The 22608-nt window shown below is 46.9% G+C and overlaps 1 protein-coding gene across 1 annotated transcript in view; it reads right to left on the bottom strand.

Moving 5' to 3' along the window:
* LOC142584669 (U8 snoRNA-decapping enzyme-like) overlaps positions 1 to 22608 on the bottom strand; it is a 69406-nt gene that overhangs the window by 3264 nt on the left and 43534 nt on the right. The gene's annotated exons all lie outside the window — the stretch shown is intronic.

The raw sequence follows: 22608 nt of genomic DNA, 5'->3' as shown, positions 1-22608 counted from the left end.
CGTACTTGCTATACCGTACTCAATTTGCAGTCATAACCAATTTTTATCCTTCATTTGTTAAGGCTGGCACTTTAATTCATAATATTAGCGACCACTTGCCTATATTTATGTTTGTCAGTAAATTCACTAACGCACCTAAACGACTGCATTCTGAATTTTCATACAGACTAATTACTCCCGAAACACTACCCGCTTTTAGAGACCGCTTAGGCAGAACAAACTGGAACGAAGTATTCGCAACGAGCGACCCCAACTTGGCATACGATTTGTTTCTCAAGAAGTTCTCTGAATTATACTTTGCATGTTTTCCCATCAGAACTTTTAAAACATGCAAGAAAAGTCGAAAACTTTGAGTAAATAAAGAATGCCTCAAGCTTATAAGAAAGCGGGACCATTTGTTTAAGGCATTTATAGTGAGTAAATCACCTGAATCACTGAAAGTTTTCAAGAAATACAGAAATTTTGTCACCAAACACCTTCGTGATGCAAAAAAGCAATATTATTCTAACCTATTCAACTCGACGCAAGAACGCACAGAAAATGTTTGGAAGGCACTTAACACTGTTTTAGTAGTGCATCTGAGGCAGTAACTAAAATTGTACAAGATGGAATAGAAATTCAAGGCCCTGAGCTAGCTAATGCATTTAACGACTTTTTTCTATCAGTTGATGATGCTACCACCAGCAGCACTGACCTAAGATATATGAATGATCGAACAAACCAAACCATATTTTTAGAGCCAGTTTCAGATGGTGAGCTTGTAGCTACATTTCTAACTCTAATCAATAGCAAAGCCACTGATGCGGACAATATTAAAATGAAACCAGTAAAATATGTAATTGACATACTAGCACCCTGCCTTACCTACATATTTAATATGTGTTTATCTACGGGATCTTTTCCTCGAAATATGCACACAGGAAAGTAACAGTTGTATATAAAAAGGGTAATAGAAATAACATTTCCAACTACCGACCTATATCAGTTCTGTCTTTATTTTCCAAAGGTTTGGAGAAAATAATTTTGAAACGCCTGACCTCTTTCACTGACCGCTTCAACTTGATCAGTTCTGCACAGTATGGTTTTCGGAGAAACTAGTCTACAGAGCTCGCACTACTGGCCCAAAAGGAATTTATTCTAGGAAATTTCGAGTACAAAAATATGGTACTTGGGCTTTTTTTAGACTTTTCAAAAGCCTTCGACCTCATTAATCATGAATTCTGCTTGAAAAACTAGACCACTATGGCATAAGAGGTATCACGCACAAATTAATCAAGTCGTACTTGCTATACCGTACTCAATTTGCAGTCATTGAAGGGAAACATTCCTCAATAAAATCTATTAAGACAGGTGTCCCTCAGGGAAGCATCCTGGGACCATTTCTGTTCATATTTTATATTATTGAGATCGTCCACGCTGATGAAACACCCGATTATATAATCTATGATGACGGTACGAGTTCATTCTTTTCAGGCAAGTCATGTGCCAATTTGGGCAGTCGAGTGAATAGCGCACTGTCTGAAATTAATGCATGGGCTCAAATGAATTCCCTAAACCTAAGCATTAATAAAACGAAGGCTGTTCTATTTCACCCCCGCCACACATATGTCCAGTTACCCACCATTTCGTTAAATAACTCTAAAATTGAAGTGGTAAAAAGCTTCAAATCACTGGGCGTGTATTTTTCACAAAACATGACATGGGATGATCACGTGAACTACATTATTAATAAACTAGGGCAACCGGCATTATGCGCCGTCACTGTTACTATTTTCCTACCTCTGCTAACATACTCATATATAACTCTTTATTTCCTTCTCTATTGAATTACGCGTTTCTTGTATGGTCAACAACAACAGCTTAAAACATTAGCAAACTTTCTGTCTTGCAATAAAGTGCTCTACGACTAGCCTGTAAAGTCCCATATCGCTACCACAGTGCAGAATTGTTTAAGAAGCACCACATCATTCAGGTTCCATCAATGTATGATGGAACCTGCCTTTTATATAAACTCGGTTTGCTGAAAAATAATGATGCCATGACAAACCTAGCAAGGCTAGAGAAAAACTTCCTTGCTTATAATGTGCGCCATCCTGAAGTGTGGTGCGTCGCCAAATGTAGGACCAATTACGGAAATGAAATGTTAAAATTTCAATTGCCTACACTTCTAAACCACATAATAAAAGAAAATAAGATTGACATATCTATTACGTCACCAAAACAACTGCGTTTAATGTTTGTATAATGATGTGATACGATGATTTTCTATTTGACTACTGTATAATCCCCTTTACAGTGACATTTTACAACTCCTGTAGGTGTTTTCCTCTTAGTAGGTTGCACTCCCTTAGCTGCACGCTTTTATGCTTCCCCGCGCGATAGGGGGTCGGGGCTCCTCAAGCTGTTTTTACAGCTTTTACCTGTGCTCCTCGTAACATTTTCTTGTTGCGGAATAAACTCAATTCAATGTCTTCGTGAGATTAGTGATCACAAAGTTATTCATGCTGCCTTCACTATCGCTCCCCCACCACGCGACATGCACGAGATCACAATTTGTTTATATGACAAAGGTAACTATGAGGCTATAAATACTGAATTAAACGCATTCTTTTCTATTTTTGCAGACGAATTTAATAACCATTCGATTCATGATAACTGGCTGTTGTTTAAAAACAAGCTATGTGAACTAAAGAACCTATTTATTCCCAGGATAACCATTCCATCCTATTGACAAAAACCATGGTTTACGAGATCCTTAAAACGACTAGAAAATAAAAGGTGCCATTATCGCCACGCTAAAGTTAAGGCAAGCTCAGTTGCGTGGCAGAAATATTACGCTGCCGAAGCTGCGTACTTAATTGAAATTCGCGATGCCAAGCGAACCTTTTTTCACTGTGACCTGCCAAACATTTTACTTACTAATCCAAGAAAATTCTGGCAGGTGATAAATCCCAAAGAAGCGCGTATCAATAATCTTACTAACGAGCTGGGTGAATCAGTGACATATTTAACCAACGCCAATATGTTCAACAACGCGTTTTCTTCAGTCTTCACTAATGAAATGGACACACCTCCAACCCCGCCAACCACAAATATACAGTGCAACGTGTCAGCCATCACATTCACAGTACGTGGGCTTTCAGAATCAGAATCCACTCTATTTCCAACACACTAGTTGGGGGCCCCCAGGCAAAAAGCTGTCGCAGACAGCTTGACGGGACCTGGGGGCCTACAGAGAGCAGGAGGCAGTGGATTTCACAAATTCGAACAATTGTAATTATATACAGTCATTATGAAGAAGGAATGAACTTGCTTGATAGGGATACAGCAACCTTGGTGGACACTATCACAGAATGCATAAACAGTGCAGGAAGTGTAGCAGCCGGGGGAAAAGAGAAAAAGTTCATTGCTTCATCAGGTAATCACGCACCTCCGATTCAAACGTGCCGAGTGGGGCACTGAAATTAATGTAATTTTTACGAGGTTGTATAGTGTTCGTATGCAGTAATCAAGCCTAGATCTACCGCAATTTGTACGTGTACGCGGCACTGGTATTAGCGTGTTACGTGTGCTGTAGTCATACGGGGAATGTTCTGTATCGTGTGGGAGTTTATTTTTATACATATAAAGAGATAGTTTATAGTCATATAACTTAGACGCTTTAAGCATATTATGTTTAATGAATAGGGGACCAGTGTGTAATAGGTTGGGGTGTTCATTAAAGTTCTCAAAGATTCTTAATACCTTCTTTTGGAGCCGCTCCAGTTAGTTATAGTTGGTGGTTGTTGTAGTGCCCCAAACTAGAGTGCAATATGAGAGACGTGAGTAAAATTTGCATAATATTTTGCATTCTTTAGTCTAATTGAAATTAATTCCTTCAGTCTGTAGAGGCAACCAACTGCTTTGCCTAATTCAATCATGAGCTTAGTAACGTGCATGTTACAAGACATTTTTTCTTCGAACCAAACCCCCCAAAATTTTTCAGATGCAACGCGTTGCAGGGCCATTCCTTGAAAGTTTAGGGTGAGTTCGAAATCGCTTTGTTTGTTGAGAGGTTTAAAAATAATATGTTTACTTTTTTTAATATTTAAGGTTAATCTTGTTAGAGTTCAACCACTGTTCAAGGTTAATTAGGCAATTGTTTATTGTTGTGTTTAGGTGGGCTAAAGTTGGTGCGGAAAAGAAAATATTAGTATCACCAGCATATAGACCAGTTTGGGAGAATTAGGCACATCACATAAGTCCATTGATGAAAAGTATAAACAATAAGGGCCGTAGAAACGACCCCTGAGGTACTCCTAGTTTTACCACAGTAGTCGGAGATGACAAGCCACCGATTTTCACACACTGTTTTGTATTGTAAAGATAATTCTTTATGAGATCATGGGTGATGCCACGTAAAGCGTATTCATGCAGTTTTGACAGCAGAATATTATGATTTACACAATCAAATGCTTTTCTTAAATCAATGAACAATCCCACAGTAAAAAGCCTGTTTTCAATGTTGCTAAGAATTTCATTCTTTATTAGTAATAACGCCATTTCGGTGGATTTCCCTTTCTGGAAGCTGTATTGTGAATCGTTCACAACGCGGTATTTAGTGAGAAAGTTTTTGAGCCGGGTATGAATAACATTCTCAAAAACGTTGGACAAGATGGGCAGAACAGATATCGGTCGGTAGTTTGCTATATCACTGACGGTTCCACCTTTGTGAACAGGGGTTATACGTTCCAGTTTAAGCTCAGAGGGAAATATACCAGTCTCTAACATTTGATTAATTATAAATGTCAGCCGTAAGGCTATAATAAACGCCACATGCTTAATAGGGACAGCGTTCAGGCCATCCAACCCGGCGGCGACGTTGTTTTTAATTCTGGAAATGAAATTTGTGACTTCTTGTGCAGTAACCGGTGAAAGAGTAATTGAATTAGCCAGTTTTGTACCAGCAAACTGTGGCGTTTTAGTACAATCACTATGGCTATTCGGAGACACGTAGTCGCCAACGTTGGAAAAAGATTCGTTCATTTCTGTTAGGGCGTCTTCATCCGTCTTGCCTTGAGCAAAAGCTGCAATATTAATTGAGGACTGAACCCTAGAGTTATTAGACAAATTATTGATTTCCTGCCACAATTTTCTTGGACTGTTGTATATTTTAGCAAACAGGGACTGATAAAAGGGGATCTTAGCCTTTTTTAAATTAGCGTTTGATTTGTTATGTTACGTTTGTTTATTTATCTGTGATAGAAAATATTAATTTGTCTTCATCTGGCATCGATGACATTAACTCTAAACTACTAAAAAACACCAAGCACATTTCTGCAGAGTTTCTATATTTATTATTTTCACAGTCGCTTTCCACAGGCACCATGTCAGACGAGTGGAAGATGGCGAAGGTTACTCCAGTCTACAAATCTGGCAACAAAATTTGTCCCCTAAGTTACCACCCCATCTCATTGACAAGTGTTCCTTGCACAATCATAGAGCATTTAATCTACACTCATATTATGAATTTTCTAGACGCTAACAACTTTCATCCTTCACAGCACGGGTTTCGGAGGGGCCATTCTTGCGAGACCCAGCTTGCACTATTTCTTCATGATGTTCATGCTAATGTTGACCGTAACGTACAAACAGACGCCATATTTTTGGATTATGAGAAATCATTTGACCAAATCGCTCATTAAAGCCTATTACTAAAATTTTCTCGTTTGCATTTGCATCCTGATATCCTAGAATGGCTTGAGCAATTTTTAACTAACCGCTCACAGTATGTCTCATTTAATAACCACGGTTCAAACAGTACACTAGTCACATCAGGCGTACCACAGGGGTCCGTCCTTGGCCTCCTGCTTTTCTTAATTTACATTAACGACTTACCCCTGCATGTGTCCCGCCATATCCGTATGTCTGACGATGACTGCGTTATTTACCGTGCAGTCAACACCACCACTGACCAAATAACTCTTCAATCCGACCTTAACCGGGTACAAGAATGGTATGATGTTCGGCTGATGACACTCAACTCTAATAAATGCAAACTTGTCTCGTTTACCCGTCGTCATCACCCTCTTCCCTTTTCTTATCGGACTGGTGACGTCACCGTGGAATCAGTGGAATCCTACAAATACCTACGTTGACTAATGTTGACTACGTTGACTAATGATCTAGCCTGGAATGCGCATGTTACTAATGTTATTTCATCGGCTAACAACACATTGGGATTTCTAAGACGCCACCTTCGCCTCGCTCCATTGCATGTAAAACTGTTAGCCTATAGACCATTGGTAAGAACGAAACTCCAATACGCATCTGCCATCTGGGATCCGCATCAAGCATATCTCGCCAATGCCCTCGAGGCAGTTAAAAATCGCGCCACCAGGTATATTCATTAAACATACTCTTACAACGTCAGCATATCATCTTTAAAAAAAGAACCTTCCTTATCGCTTCTATCCCTTCGTCGCCGCATTGCCACCCTTTCCCTCTTTCACAGGTTCTACTATTCGGCGCTCAATCGACCACCTTACATTGTTCACCCCATTAATGCGCCGGTCACGACGCACTGGCCACTCCCAGCTGGTAGTACAACCGCATTCACGCACAAATACATTTTCAGCTTCATTTTTCTACCGAGCATCTAAAGACTGGAATAGCCTTCCTTATCAAATCGCTGCCATCACCTGCTCTTCACAATTTGTTCAAGATGTAACAACTTTTTATTTACAGAATTGAATGAATTATAACACTTGTTTCTTTATGTTGTATTCCCACCCCTTATGTAATACCCCTACTACGGGGTCTTTAAGGAAATAAAATGAAACTCCGAGGCTGAAGCTATTCTCAGATAATGATGATGCTGGTAACGGTTGGTCAATGTCATCGCCACCGACAACTTCGGCAGCCGGGGGCTCATTCATATGCAACGGCGCAGTGGCTTTTGCAGAAGAGCCACAAGTCGAATGTGGCGTTGTAAGCGACGGAACTGAGGCGCATGAAGCCACCACACACTTCATTGGTGTAGCGAGCGCAGAATTTGCAGGGCCAGGTGTTTTAGCCGTGTCCGAATCTTCCATGCGATCAGGACTGATGGTAGCACCACAGTGCGCGTGTCCCTCGCTGCCTGGGAGGCCAGCGAACATGGCGTGATTCGATGGGCCACGTCATCAATAGCACTGGCCTCCCTTCCGGCCGACGAGGCCGGCGAACATGGCGTGTTGTGATTGCTCGAGCTGCATACTTTGTCATTTGCCGACGCTGGTTGATGCCGTGTCAAGGCAATCTCTTTGGTTTCGGCTTCAGGCGCAGTCGCGACCATAGCCGACGCCGGAGGTAAGGGGGAAAGGCACCAGCAGTAGCGTCTGAATATGAACGCCACACGACTGTAGGGTGACCATCCCCGCAACGCCGACAAGGATGGTCACATCCGTCGCTTTCGCGGCCATGGATACCACAACGGTCACAGAACGCTGCGGTGCGCTGTGCCAGCCACCCAGAAAAATATAAGGCCACCGCATCACCTCCTCTCCTTGTCAAAACGTCACGAGATTCGGATGGTAGCGGCGGATGGGGGAGCGCTGCGTTTTAACGCGATAGCGTTAAGGAGCTCGTGTCGCAGAAAAGCCGGTGTCGTCGGCGTCGGTGTCGGGTGTCGGCGTCGGCGTCCGCGGCGTTGGCCGTGAGCGATAAATCATGGCAGGCACTTCATAAATAAAAAGCAACTTCCAAGATGGGCTGGGTGGGAATCGAACCAGGGTCTCCGGAGTGTGAGACGGAGACGCTACCACTCAGCCACGAGTTCGATGCTTGAAATCGGTACAAACGCGCTTTTAGTGAACGCGGTGTTGCCTTAAAAACGTGCCGTAGAATGTTATACTGCGGTGTATATCGGTAATTATGAGCACGTAACTTACAGAAGTCGCATTTACACGAATAGCGAAGTACGTTTCCGCTACATTTCTTCTGCGCTTACCGCACACGCAGAGCCATCTTGCGGCAAACACAGAAGACCCCTCCTATCAATGTACGGCGCTGCCCCGACAGGTGGCAGCGCCATGCGCGCATTGGGGCTGTGCTGTGCGCGGACCGGTGCCAGGCGCGTTGCGGCCCCGACTTCCTCTCCCCTGGCGACGCTTCGCCGTGCTCCCACGCGGGTTGCAGAATCAAGCGCCGTTCCTTTCTTTAGATTACTATCTGTCTATCTCTCTGCCCGTGCCGATCACGACGTTTGGCTGGCGTAGATCGTTTCCCCCTCCGAGACACCGAGTTCTTTGGTTCGTTCCGTTTGCTCAGGCGCACGTTTCGTTGCCGCGCAGAACGCTGCGTTGCTCGACGCTCTCCGTGTGATAGGTGGGCGCAAAGTCGGATGCGGGGCGCCTCGTAAGTGATCCCTGCGCCGTAGCGCTTTGTCTTACACCCCTTGGCGGGTCGATGGGTACGCTGTCGCGTTCCACTCTTGAAGGCGAAGCTTAAGCGTCCTCCAATTTTTTACAAAGCGGCGCGCGTTTTGAAATCAAAATTTCTCCGTGACTGCAACGCTAAAGCGGCATCGCGTGGAGCTTTTGTAGCGTGAGCTACACTGGCCGAGGTTGAGCCCTTTCGCGTGGCTCCTGGAGAGCCGTGCTGTGCATGCGCGAGGAACAGTGACGTCACACGACGCACAGCTGCCGCGCCGGAGCCGCTGCCGCCACGCGCGCCTCGCCGGTCTGCTCATTCCATAGGAGTGACGTCATAGCCGCGGAAGACGCACTGGCGCCGGCGCGTGCCCAGCTGTGCGTCTCCGTTGCGCAGTAGCTGTCTGACGTGGCATCGGAGCCGCTTGATAGCGCTTCTAATTTTGTGCGCCTGCGCAGAGGTATCAGTGAGGGTATACATATAGCGGGGCGTTTGCCAGTGTGGTATGGCCGTGGAGAGGGAGAGCGACATTGCTGCTCGGCGGCGCAGAAGAGCGGAGAAGCTTAACTCATCGCATCCAAAGTAACCGCCTGGCAATTAGCGGTTGAGCGTAGGAAGAACGTGCTGCGGAGACACCGGAGCAAAGGGAGGAACGTCTCGCAAAGTGGCGTCACCAGGAGGCTGAGCGACGTGCTCACGCTACGTATATCGTGGCATAGCCTAGCTGAGGCACTGCTAATTTTTTTCTAGGTGGCTTTGGTGGGGCATGCTGCACCGTAAACACGATTGCTTTTTTTCGATTGTGCGTGGTTCGTCGTACACAGAAGCGCAACGATGCCTGGCTGTTGTTGCGCACCAAACTGCAAGTCCAATTATGACGGAGGACCAAGTGTCGGAGTACACAAGTTCCTATCTGACCGAGCGATTCATTCAGCATGGACGAGAGCTGTTCCTCGGAAGGACTTCTCACAAGGAACTACACAGTGGTAAGCATTTCTTCTTTCTGTTGTTATTCTGGGTTTCCAGAGGAATAGGTTTCGTCAGCATAGTGCGCAATGTATCCGTGCACGCGTGCACAATAGATGGGTGTCTGCAACTGTCGACGCCCTTGTAAATTCTACATTTCGGTCGAGCTTCATATCTGCAACGGCTTTTTTTTTAGTTCAGCTCTGCCGACGCTGGTTATTATTACTTGACGCTATTATTACTGGTTATTATTACTTATTACTATTATTGCTTGCCGACGCTGGTTATTATTACTTACTTACGCTATTATTATTACTTGAAGACGACATCTTACACGAACGTCAACAAAAGTGGTCGAAGTTGCCATGAAAAACATTCCTCTGAAGAAAACTGCAGTTGCGAGCTTGGTTCCCAACTGCCCTGCCTATTTATCGCGCACGCAAGCGTGCGTTCGAGAAGCGCCGGGAGCGAAAAGAGCGCGCTTGGAAGTTGGAAGCCGCATCTTTGCAAAAACCAGTAATGCTTTCTTAGCAAACCCAAGCAGAAGACAACGGCAAAAATGTGGTTGGCAGCTTTGCGGACTTGCTGAAGGCCTTACCAAGCTTTCAGATTTCGGACTTCTGGACAGTTCTGAACAAGGGCTCCAAGGTTTTCTTTTTGGACTTGTCACTTCAATCTGCTCCTGCAGTCCGTACTTCGGTGATCATGTCCACAGACCTGCGCGTCGAAGTATTTTTTGGTGAAACGGGTGTGAGGAAGTGTGGTGAAGTGTTAGTTCCTGAAAAGCTGCGAAACTTGAGAGATTTGAAGAGTGTGTTACACATGATCGAACAGACACGTAAGGATATCAGCACTGAGCGTTCTGAAAAGGCCCGTCATCTACTGACATTGGTGTCGACATTGCTAGAGGAAGTAAGTGGAAAACATTTCGCATGCGAGTCGCAAGAATGGCATTTGGAAGTGCTTAAATTCTTGAAGAGTCAAGTTGATCTTGTTTTGAATGATGCTGGCCGATATCCCCCCGATTTATTGGTTTTTGCTAGCCTTTTGTTCACAATTTCACCTCATGCATACAGATTCCTCAGTAGGTCGATGAAGCTTAATATGCCGCCTCCTGATATGATCAGAAGACTGTGTTCAGCGTACGATATAAGCCCTGCAACGGAGCAGCAGGAATGTAGCTTTCTTTCCTCTGCAAAGCGTATTGTAAGCACATATAAAGAGCATTAAGACTGTAACGGTATTCATTGATGAGGGTCACCTTCAATTATTTTTTTATTACCAGGCTGGCTTTGTTACTGATGCTGCGGTAAATTCATCGACTGCAGCAAAAACTGTCCACGTATTTATGATACAGAGCCTGCTTTCTTCAAACAAGGATGTTGCACGCATTCTTCCCTGCGGCACAGATCGATGCTAAGGCGCTGCACGACTTCCTTCGGAAGGTTGTTCTTAGAGGCATCTGGTTTTAGGATAATGGCAGGGGCCTCGGACATAATAGTAATAATAATAATAAATAATAATAATAATCAGCCTGGTTACGTCCACTGACGGGCAAAGGCCTCTCCCATACTTCTCCAACAACCCCGGTCATGTACTAATTGTGGCCATGTCGTCCCTGCAAACTTCTTAACCTCATCCGCCCACCTAACTTCCTGCCGCCCCCTGCTACGCTTCCCTTCCCTTGGAATCCAGTCCGTAACCCTTAATGACAGTGGCATAGCAACAGGGGGGGAGGGGGGCGGGGGGCCGTGGGCCCCGGGTGCAAGGGGCCAGGGGGGGAGGGGGTGTCATATACGCGTGGCCTGAAGACACCCCTCTTTCCGCCGGCTAGACTGGGCGCAAATTGCAAAGAATCCAGTAGCCCGAGCTCATGCACTCGATGCGTTGCGCCGCAGAATTGTCGGCTGCAGCTCTATCAACACCCCACGAAATAATTGCACGAATGTGTGGGCTAAAAAATTTAATTCGCGAAATGGTCGCTAAACTACTCGCCTTAGCGGAACGTTTCATGTGGGGTGCGCTCGCGCTGTGCGTTCATGCTGGGAGCAGGAGTCGCTAAACATACAGTAAGGCGTTGGGGTTGTTGGGTCCCTCTTCCGTTCAGAACGCGCAGCGAAGACGAACAAAGACAGCAGCAAGAGGGCGTTCAACCAGCGCGCCCGGCGCTCGCGTTTACGGCGAAGCGCTCGTTGAGAGCGACGTTGCATAAGTGGGGCCGTCAAAAGTCGCGAATGGGATTCTCTGGATCGTCTACAGACTCGGTTCGGCCGAAGAGTTTGGCGGCGTATGACTCGACAGGCTGTAGTCGCGGGCCCGCCGCGATGTCCGGCTCGCTTTTACTTCCCCTCTCCCGCTCGCTCCGAAAAGCCGCTGCCAAACCTGCCGTTATGTTTTACGCTTTCCTTCTTACCCTCGAAAGTTTCAGAAAACTGTTGTTGTGCGACTTCATGTCACAAGTACAGTGTCTGTATCAGCTGCACAAAATTTTATTTAAAAAAAAAAGGTGAATTTTGCAAGGATATTTCGCGATCGAGATTCTATGAAGTTGTCTTTTTGTGATTACTAGGAACTCGGTAGCGCGAAAAATATGGCAGATAAGTAATAAGCATATCCTTAATAATCCCGCAATTAGTAGTTATAGAGGAAGCACTTCAATTCGAGAATTGAGGACTCAAAGTCATATTAATAACTCAACAAAAACTTCTTAAACAATATCGTTTTGGTTGCTACAACCTACAGTACTTTGGCACTGCGGGCGGCGCCTAGTATATGGCAGCAGCGAAAGAAATATGAAATAGAGAACCAGTGACGTTGATCCCTTAATCCTCTCCATTGTGAGTGCAGACCAACAGTAGTGCAAGCTTTCGCTGGCACGGGCTTCATTGCGGCCTTTTCTTTCTTTTTTTTTACGGTGACGCCAAGAATCGACGCGAAGCGTGCTCTATTCTGTTCCCAATCTTGCGGTGGTACCGCAGCTCGGATAATCAAGTTTGTCCGTATAGCAGCAAATGAAAACAAGGCTTTATTGATCAGAATGAAGAGAACTCGTAATTATCATAGCATTGGCGCCCGCGCAGTGGAGAGGCAGGTAGCGTTTCCTAATAGGGTGGGGAGATCAGCGTCACTGGCAAACAATTTAATTTTAGTTTCGTTCAGGGCTGCCCACAGACAAAATACTGCGTGCCTTAGTACCTACGACGATTTTTGGGAAGTTGTTGTTGGGCAAGATATGAATGTCAGGCTTCAATTTTGCAAAAGGAATATTGCCGCTAAATTTGGTAATTAAAACTTTATTATAAAGACAATTTTTGCTACTTGTGACGTGAGTGATATTTTCCACGATGCCGCATTTGTATTGGCTGCCAAGCCTTACAGTCTGACAGAAGATGTGCACATGGGCTTATCACACGTTATCAGTGCAGCACCCAGTGTTATGTGGCGCAGGAAAAACAACGTGTATATTGCTGCATTTGCGATCTCTGGGAAAGAAAGCGAAGGAGAGGGGGACCCGGGGAACGTGCGCGGTATCCAAGGTGGTTTTACTGGAGCTGAAACCCGGAAATTGTCGATATCCTCGCCTTCCTTGACTACATCAGGGGGAGGGTGACAGAAGACCTGTGGGCCCCGGGTGCCAGACGACCTGGCTACGCCACTGCTTAATGACCATCGGTTATCTTCCCTCTACATTACATCTCCTGCCCATGTGTCAATGAGAAAACTGTATAGCAACATCAAAAACTCCCGATACAGCTTTCTGTTGATCAACACGTGCTACGTAAAAGTGTTTTTCTGAGCGTGAAAGAAGCCCGCTAATACATGCAAAATGCCCCACCGGCCAGTCGAGCGGTAATTTTGCGTGTATCGGGACATGTTATGTGGGATAAATTACGTATATCGAGGTAAAGAAACGACCACGACGGTGTCATGTAATTATCATTTCTGTAATGACATTGATGTCATGGCACGTCTTCCATGTTCAATATGCATGCATATTCCGCCCCCCACCCCTCATGCTTATTTTGATGCACGCCTAGTGGAAGAAACGATCGCGAATCGAGCCCGACGTAGGCGGCTAGATAGATTCACTCAAAGCACGCCAAGTTCGCAACGAATACTTCGCGTTAAAACAAAGCGCTGCATAATATTGTAAAGAAAAAGGCAGTGCTGTCAAAACACACAAATCTGCAAGGCAAGAACATCAAAGGAACGGCCGCATCTGTTCCTCGATATCTAGGTCAAGAACTAAAATCTCTGCGAGATTATTCTGATATTACACTAGTCTGTGCTACTTGTGCAGGCTCGGTGTATGTAGGTTTAGCGATTATTGCTAGGTCCTTGCCGTCCTGGGTGTTTGTGCCGTGCTCGCAGCGACGACGAACAAGACAAGCAGTGCTTTGTGCAATAAAATTGTGCATGAGCAAAATATATTTCATCATCCAAATTGTAGTTCATGATATTGCTGGAAACAATTGAGACGTTTTCTGAAAATGCAACCATCCCGCACCAACAAAACTCTTTGCATCTTTGCGCACTTAATCGTTGAGCCACACATTTACGCTTCACCTACCGTGCACTGTCCCATGGGTGTCGACGACTTACGTCAAACTGCCGCTCACATGTCATCTCCGAAAAGTTTCTCTGAATTCCTGTCAACTGCACAATAAAGTTAGCAGACCGAATTCGTATGGCTATATCCATCGAGCCAACGTGAAGGCATCTCCGGCTGCAAGTGACACCCCTGAAGGAGGAGGAAGTGGGTATATAGAAAGGAAAGAAAAATTACTCGCCATCCCGGTCCTGCAAAATTAGATGTTGAGCGATGCTGCTGAAAGCCATGACTACAACTCCTGAGAACAGCATGCAATGCTTTATTGCTTTAGCGTATTGGCAGTAGTGATAATTTAAAGTAATGTTAGTAATGAGAGCAATGGTAATTTTGACAGCACGCCGCCGTTGGTCATATTGCCGTTTTTTTTTTCACTTCCTGGTATTCACGCTGCTCCTCCGGAGTCCTAAATATGCGTTGTCGATCCACAGCGGCGCTGCAACAACATTGAAACATGTTGCCAGGCCGGTTCTTTCATATACGAAAGCCTGGTGACGTTGCTTCCCACGTCGCAAGCTACCGTCGCTGAGGGAGCTTGCGCAACAGTAATCTTTATTGAAAGACCTATGCAGGGCGTGCTGCGTGCTTCGCATTGTTACCAGGTGCGCCTTATTATCATCATGTGGTTATTGAAAATAATGCTGTTCTGTATGTCGTATACGTGATAAAGAATGTGCGCACTTTTCGCTTCACTTTGCCGAGTGTTTGAAGCCTGATTCACCTCCGTCGCGAATTCGCCTGGTACTGGCACTGCCTCCGGCATCGGCCCACATTTTTGCCCATGGACACAAAAAATGCCGACCAACGAGAGGCTAACAGCTTCGCTGTAATATGCAGTAACTGTATCCCATCCACACTTGAGAATTTTATCTCACAATTTTCATAGCCTTCTTCACGGTTCTGCATTCATTTTTATCTTTCACCCACGATCTCATATGTTATTTTGGCTACAATCTCAATAAAAAACACTTGTAAAAGCGGCTGCTCCTTGGCAAGTACCCCGTAGTTTGCATGACCCATTGTTTGGAAGTAAGAATACTTGAGGACAACTCAACCGCTTGAGCATTACGGCAGTGTTTTGCGGGGTGTTGCAAGTATTACATCTTTTCCATTAGTCTTCTTTGTGCAACGCTGTTAAGTTCTAACGAGTATAGATGTGTGTGATCCTGCTGTGATGAAACTTGAAGGGATCCTAACAAAGTCGAAATCGCAGAAGTGAGATCTTAAACTTCAAGTACAACTGCACTAGAGCTGGCATTCCAATTTAAAATGTTTTCGAATTCTAGTTCGAAGCTAAAATATTTTTATTTACACTTGTGCGTCACTTCTGCGTGATAACTGAGCGACGACGTACGGTGGCGCCATCTTATGGGGCCACGCCGCGGATGAGGCAAGAGAGATAACACGACGCACTCTTACAGAGTGGCTGCCGCGCCGGTAGTGCGTGACTTCAAGATGGCCACCCTGGGCAAAATGAAAAGACTGAACCCTTTCCACACGCCGTATCTTCACAAAGTACAGTATATACACAGTCACTGTTCGCGGTCGTTGCAATGGAATGCACTGAGTCGCTTTTTTTTTTGCATGAGAGCACTCAAGTATACTACTGTTGTACGTCCTGCAGTGACGTAGCTAAATATCCATTTCAGGGGACGGACGGACGGGGGGTTGTTTTTTGCCGTCCGTTACCACTTTGCCCGAGATAAATACAATATCGATCTCCTTCACCAACCTGCCCGTTCGCTCTACACACACACGCGCACACGCGCACACGCACACACGCGCACACGCGCACACGCGCACACGCACACACGCGCACACACACGCGCACACGCACACGCGCACACACGCGCACACACGCGCACACACACACGCGCACACACGCGCACACACGCGCACACACGCGCGCGCACACGCGCGCACACGCGCGCGCGCACACGCGCGCGCGCACACACGCGCGCACACACGCGCGCGCACACGCGCGCGCACACACACGCGCGCGCGCACACACACACCGTTTTTATGTCCCCAGCAAGCAGGACGACGGTCTTTCCTAGCGATCTCCAATTACCGTTTTGCTCACGCCGTTTCCAACTTGCGCCTACAAATCTCCTAATTTCATCAGCTTACCTAACTTTCTGCCATCCTCGACTGCACTACCCTTTCCTTGGCACCCCTTCTGCAACTCTCATCATCCCTTGTTAGTTACCGTACGCATTGCATGACATGCACAGTTCCATTTTTTTCTCTTAATGTCAACTAGAACATCGGCTATCCCCGTTTGCTCTCTGATCCACACTGCTCCCTTCGGGTTTCTTAACGTGACGACTAACATTTTTCGTTCCATCGCTCTTTGCGCGCTCCTTAACTTGCGCTCGAGCTTCTTTGATAACCTCCAAGCTTCTGCCCCATATGTTACCACCAGTAGAATGGAATCATTATACACGTTTCTTTTCAACGGCAGTGGTAAGCTCCTAGCCAGGATTTGGTAATGTCTGCCGTATGCACTCCAACTCATTTTTATTCTATATTTTCTTCTCATTGTCCGAGTGCCCTGTGAGCAATGGACCTACATAACTGTACTCCTGTACAGACACTAGAGGCTTCCTGGCGATCATGCACTCTTGGTTTCTCGCTAGGCTGTTGGAAATTATCTTTCTCTTCTACATGTTATTTTCCAGCCCCGTTCTTGCAGTTTTTCGGTTAAGGTCCGCAATCATTTGTGTCAATTCGTCTCCAGTGTAGATGACCAGGATAATGTCATCTGGAAATCGAAAGTCGCTGCCATATTCGCCGTCGATCCTCACTCCTAAGCCTTCGCCATCTTGAATTTTTTTCGTATATTACAGCGAAGCCGTTAGACTCTCGTGGATCGGCGTTTTCGTGTCCATATTCATGGACAAAAATGTGGGCCGATCCGGGAGTTAGTGCAATACGGGCCCGATCCGCGACGGAGGCTTCAAGCACTCGGCAAAGTGAAGTGAAAAACGCATACAACATACAAGAAAGCAGTTGTCTCAGTGTCCGTATAATTGATGATAATATGGCGCTCCTGATAATGCGAAGCACGTATAGCGCTCCCCGCATACGCTTCCCAGTAAAGATTATTATTGCGCAAAATGCCGCAGCGACGGCAGCTTGCGACGTGTGGAGCGACGTTACTAGCCTTTTGTATATAAAAGAACCAGCCTAGCAACTTATTTCAGTATTGTTGCAGCACCGCTATGGGTAGGCCACGTGTAGCTAGGACTCCCGAGGAGCAGCGTGAATACGAGGAGGGGCAAAGGGAAAAAGAAACGGCAATACGACCAGCCGCGGCGTGCTGTGAAAGTTACCACTACTCCTATAACTCTAAATTACAATTACTACCACTACTCTAAAGCAATGAAACAACGCATACCCCCTCAGCAAGTGTAGTGGTGGTTTTCAGGAGCTTCGCTGGACATCTATTTTCCCAGGGCCGGGAGGGTGAGTCAATTTTCTTCACCAGAATGCCTGACACGGAGTGTTCCCGTTAAAGGCAGCGGAGTGACCCTGCACGAAATGCGGAAGGTGGGGGGATAGCTTGGGTGGATGCCGCAGAGCGGGCTAAGGTGGCACATAGAGCAACCGTCGCACTCCGTCAGCTCCTTCCTCATTGGTGGGTACGGGCCATAAAATAGGACGATCATTACCACGTCAGTGCTCGTTCTTGGCCATTCCGAGAAGCGCTGGGTTTATGATGGTGTTCCGTTGTCTAAAAAAGCGGCCCTACGATAGAAGAAAAAAGTAAACTTTCTTAAAAAGAATAGTGCGCAAAAAGATTTATTAAAGAGAATGGAACGATATCTATAACTTAATTAGAGATAGTCCCTCTTCACTTGTTTTCACCCCACTTTTTCTTAATGTATTCCCTCCTTATTGCACCCCCCCTCCTTTGCTGGCCCATCTCGGCGGCGCAGCCAGTAGAATTTTCCTCTATCTTACATGAATCAGAAGAATAGTTTTTTTCCACAAGCGGACGCAAGCTTCTCCCATTCATTCTTGATGCGACATTTCGTGTATGTGCTTGGAGGGAGGGATCGCCTTCGTGACAACCACCTCTTGGTACAGCCACTGGCGCCTGACTCGCTTTCATATTCAAATTTTCCCTTTAATCCATGTGTTCTTAGCAAAGCCTCTCCACTCTTCCTAGCGTGCCCCCTGAAACTATCTGTTCCCTGGGGAAGGCGAGAAATCTCCCTCGGACCCTTCCCAAGGTGGCGAAGCCGGCAGCACACACATGATCGAGTCGGCAAGAGAAGCAGTCGATCGAGGAGGAAGTTGTGAAGGGAAAATTTGTGTGCGTAGAGCGAACAATGTAGGACTTCGTAAAAGCGAGGAAGGAGGAGAAGTGAGGACGTTTCGGCAAACACAAAAGAAAGCTTCGGTGGTCACCGACCAACGTATATCCTTCCGATTTTTGGGATACTTGAGACACCAAACAAAGTTGCCTTATACGTAAAAAGCGCGTCAAATGCACAAGTGAAATCGGCCTAAGTATCTGCTGCCGTTTTGCTAACCGACATAAGAAGTTGATCACGTAGCATGTCTAACGTGTGGTCGCCCAGAAAGCATCCGCTGCCGGCAGAACAGGAGGCGACTGCATACTTTGTCATCTCCAAATGAATACTTTTTCCGCCATGTCTGGCAGATAATGACGTGCTCTCTGGTGAAAATTAGCGGGAGTCATAACGTCCCGAGAGAACGCCAGGAGATGGCTGGCTCAGCGAGTGTGCATCGAAACGCGCCAGAGTCAGTGTTTATTGAACTGCCCTTATATATTTATTTATTCATTTATTTGAAGTACCTTAGAGGCCCGTAGAGCATAGTGTAAGAGGGGGGGGGGGAAATATCCGAACAGTGCATGCACAACACGATGAAAAAGAAAAAAGGTACAATACATGGTAAATAAAATTGGCGCACATAATAGCAGTAAAGAAGAGGGGACTAAGAAATGCGGAAATAACGAGAAGAAATATGGTACACAGTTTATATGCGCACGATAATATAAAACGCGCATGGCGCATGAATATTTGCGCAATTCATCAAGCGTTTTATAGCAAATGTGAAAAAGAAAGCAAAAAAGGGGGAACGAAATGCTTAACATCAAAGTATGAACTCTAACATGAATATTGCTACGGAACAGTATTTGCGATGACGAAGAAGCGAGCAGTGTGAAGACGGCGACGATTGGAGGCTAGCGCAGGCTCTTGCCTCTTGGCCAAGTGCGGCGTATTTCCTTGTAAATATACTTGTATATAGCTTTTCGTCTGCGTCTTCTTACGTAACATATATGCTGGAGGTGGACGTTCCCTGTACCTCGTCACGGAGCTTCGCAGTGGACGGTACGTCGAGCCTTCCTTCATGGATCCTGGCGACAACTCGGCTCCGCCGGCTCCGACACCTGCTGCCATTTCGACGACCAATATCGCACTCCACGCTCCCCGTGATCCTGGCGTAATCTCGGGCAAAGATGAAGACGTCGAGGACTGAATCAGCCTGTACGAACACGTCAGGCGCAATAACCAGTGGGACCCTACTATCATGGTCGCCAATGTAGTCTTTTACTTCGGTGGCACACCTCGAGTTTGGTTTCGGACGCACGAAGATGAACTCACCAGTTGGGATTCGCTTAAGCAAAAGCTCCGAGACTTGTTCGGCAACACCTACGGTCACCAACTTGCCGCGCAGAAGGCGTTATCCGGCCGTGTGCAGACGTCAACAGAGCCCTACGTCACGTACATTCAGGACGTCTTGGCTCTGTGCCGCAAAGTTGACGCACACATGCCTGAGTCAGACAACGTTTCCCACATCCTCATAGGCATTACTGATGACGCCTTCAACTTGCTCGTTTTTAACAACGTGGCGACGGTGGATGCAGTTATAAAAGAGTGCCGCCGCCTGGAACTCGCTAAAAGCCGACGTATCGACCAGCAGTTTGCCCGTCTGCCCATCAACCCAGCGACCTCTTCCTGTGCCGACGCTCCTCGTCCCAACAACACTGGCGGTGTTACCAAGATTGTCCGGCGTGAGATCGAGGCCGCCTATCCGGCTGCCTTCGACTCCAGCTCCTCCAACGCACCTGCAATCACGGTTTACCTGATCCAGGCAGCTGTCCGCCAGGAGTTCGCAAACATGGGTCTTCACACCATCTGCTCAGCCCATCGCCCTGATACCCGCCCGGCTTCTTCGATTGCGCCCCGTTCAGAATCTTCTTACCCACCACGTTTCCGCAACCCATCTGAATGGCGCACTGCTGACGACAAGCCCATGTTTTTACTGCCATCGAATCGGGCACATTTCTCGACACTGTCGCAGTCGCTGGAGTTCCCCGACCCGGTCTACTTATACTGCCTACTCTCGCCCCCCAGGTGGCCCTTCTCGTCCCTATGCCGCAGGCTCGGATAATGCCGCCACTGATTCTCCTGCGCCGAGACACCCCTATTCTCGTTCGCCTTCGCCGCAACGACAACAATCTCGCTCTCCCCAGCCCCGTCCCTCCTATTCGCAGACTCCCTTCGGACGTCCCCCCAGCCGGAAAACTAGACGATGCAGCGCCTCGAGGTGACGCTGCATTGCGTCCTACTCCGCCAAATCTTTACTGACGTTGCGCACTCATCCGAACCTTCTTGACGTACAAGTCGACGGTGTGTGTCTGCTCTTATAGACACTGGGGTGAATTTGTCGGTAATGAGCGCTGACCTTCGTGACCGGCTGAATAAAATAATCACGCGCCCGCCACGACGCCTGTTGTCCGTGTCGCCAATGGCGGAACAGCCCCCGTAATCGGTATGTGTGCCGCCAGCGCCTCCTTCGCCGATCGCTCCACTATCGTGCTATTCAGTCATCGCCCACTGTCCCCACGACATCATCCTCGGCTGAGACTTCCTCTCCGAACATTCTGCTCTCATCGGTTGTTCCGCCAGTACCCTCCGCCTTGACCTGCCTGTTCTGCATCCCGCTGAACCACACCCCAGTCGCCTCAGTTCCGTCGACTTCGTTCGCTTGCCACCTTCAGCACTGACTTATGTTGACTTCGTGTCATCCCCAGCAGTCCCCGACGGTCACTACATCGCGGCTCTTATGCAAGACATCCTTCTTACACACGGGATCACAGTACCTCATACAGTTTTATCTATTACGGCGAATTGCATCTGCCTGTCAGTGGTCAATTTTGGCTTGGCGACACAAGTGCTGCCACGCGGGATGTCTCTGGCCCACCTTTTTTCATTCGAAGATAACTCAGTAGCATCTATTACAGTAGACGACAATTCAGCCGATCCTCCTCTACAACCGCAGTCGGCAACTTGTACCATCGCCGACTTACAGAAAATGATTGCGCCCGACATGCCGTCCGAGCACGCTCGTGAGCTCTACCGCGTTCTGTTTTCCTACCACGATATTTCGGACTTTAACGATCGTCCTTTGGCCCAAACTACAGCCGTTAAACATCGCATTAATACCGGCGATGCCCCTCCTATTAATCGCCGCCCGTATCAAATGTCACCGGTTGAGCGTCGTTATTCACGCAGAAGTTCGCAAAATGCTTGCCGAGAACATTATTGGACCGTCATGTAGTCCATGGGCGTCACCTGTTGTACTGGTAAAAAAAAGGATGGCTCATGGCGCATTTGCGTGGATTATCGGCACCTTAACAGGGTTACCAAAAAGGACATGTGAGGAAATTATGGTAAGTTAAAAATGAACAGACTGCTTCGTTTGAGGTGAACAAAACAACTAAACTTTATTTCGATAGTGATGCCCGTTGCCGAGCGAGTTCGGAGGAGCACAGGGTTGCCCTTTGAAAAGAATGAGGCTAAAGTAGACAGTTTCTTCATACTCCCCCCGGAGTGAGCTTCAGGTCATTCGTCCATGTATTCCATGGGGTACAACAGTTGAATCAGTCTTCTCAATGTGGTTCCATTAGTCATGCGCCCCATGCAAGCTCTGATTCTTCCATCTCGTCCGAGAAGCACTTCTGCCACTTGTAGTTTTCCACAGTTGCCTCGGTAGGTAGTGTTCATGAACTAAAACGAAAGTTTCTTTCGTCAGCGCACTTGACGAATTTGGAACAGCGAAATGTGCTGATCGGAGACTCGTCAGGTACTCCTTTTGCTAGCAACGCCAAAACTGGTAGACCATCCTTTGTAGGTAGTTCCAGCGACGAGTGAGTTGACCAGGGGGCTGAGCCACCTCTGTAGTGGAACCACTGTCAGGAAAAGTGGTCAGTCGCTTTCCCACTAGAAAGTGCGATGGTGCTAGCGGTTCGGGTTCGCTCGCCTCCGTGTAGACGTAGGTCAAGGGTCTAGAGTTGACAGCTTCGATTTCAGTTAGGATTGTCGTGAGCTCCTCGAAGTTGCAGTAGCTGTTTCCCAAGACCTTCTTCAACGATGTTTTCACGGACCGAACCATCCTTTCCCACAATCCTCCCCACCAAGCAGATTTCTCAGCTATAAATTTCCAGCGAATTTGGTGGCTTGTGAAGAAGCTATGAATTTCTCCTCCTCTTAATGTTGTTCATAGTCGCCTTAGATCCCTAGAAGCGCGCTGGAATGTCCTGGCGTTGTCAGAAAAGATCACTCGACAAACTCCTCTTCTCGAGATAAATCTTCGGAACGCCA

The sequence above is a fragment of the Dermacentor variabilis genome, chromosome 6 (assembly GCF_050947875.1).
Source record: "Dermacentor variabilis isolate Ectoservices chromosome 6, ASM5094787v1, whole genome shotgun sequence".
Taxonomy (NCBI): Eukaryota; Metazoa; Arthropoda; class Arachnida; order Ixodida; family Ixodidae; genus Dermacentor; species Dermacentor variabilis.
The sequence above is the reverse complement of the archived record's forward strand: the minus strand, read 5'-3'. Positions and strand labels throughout refer to the sequence as shown.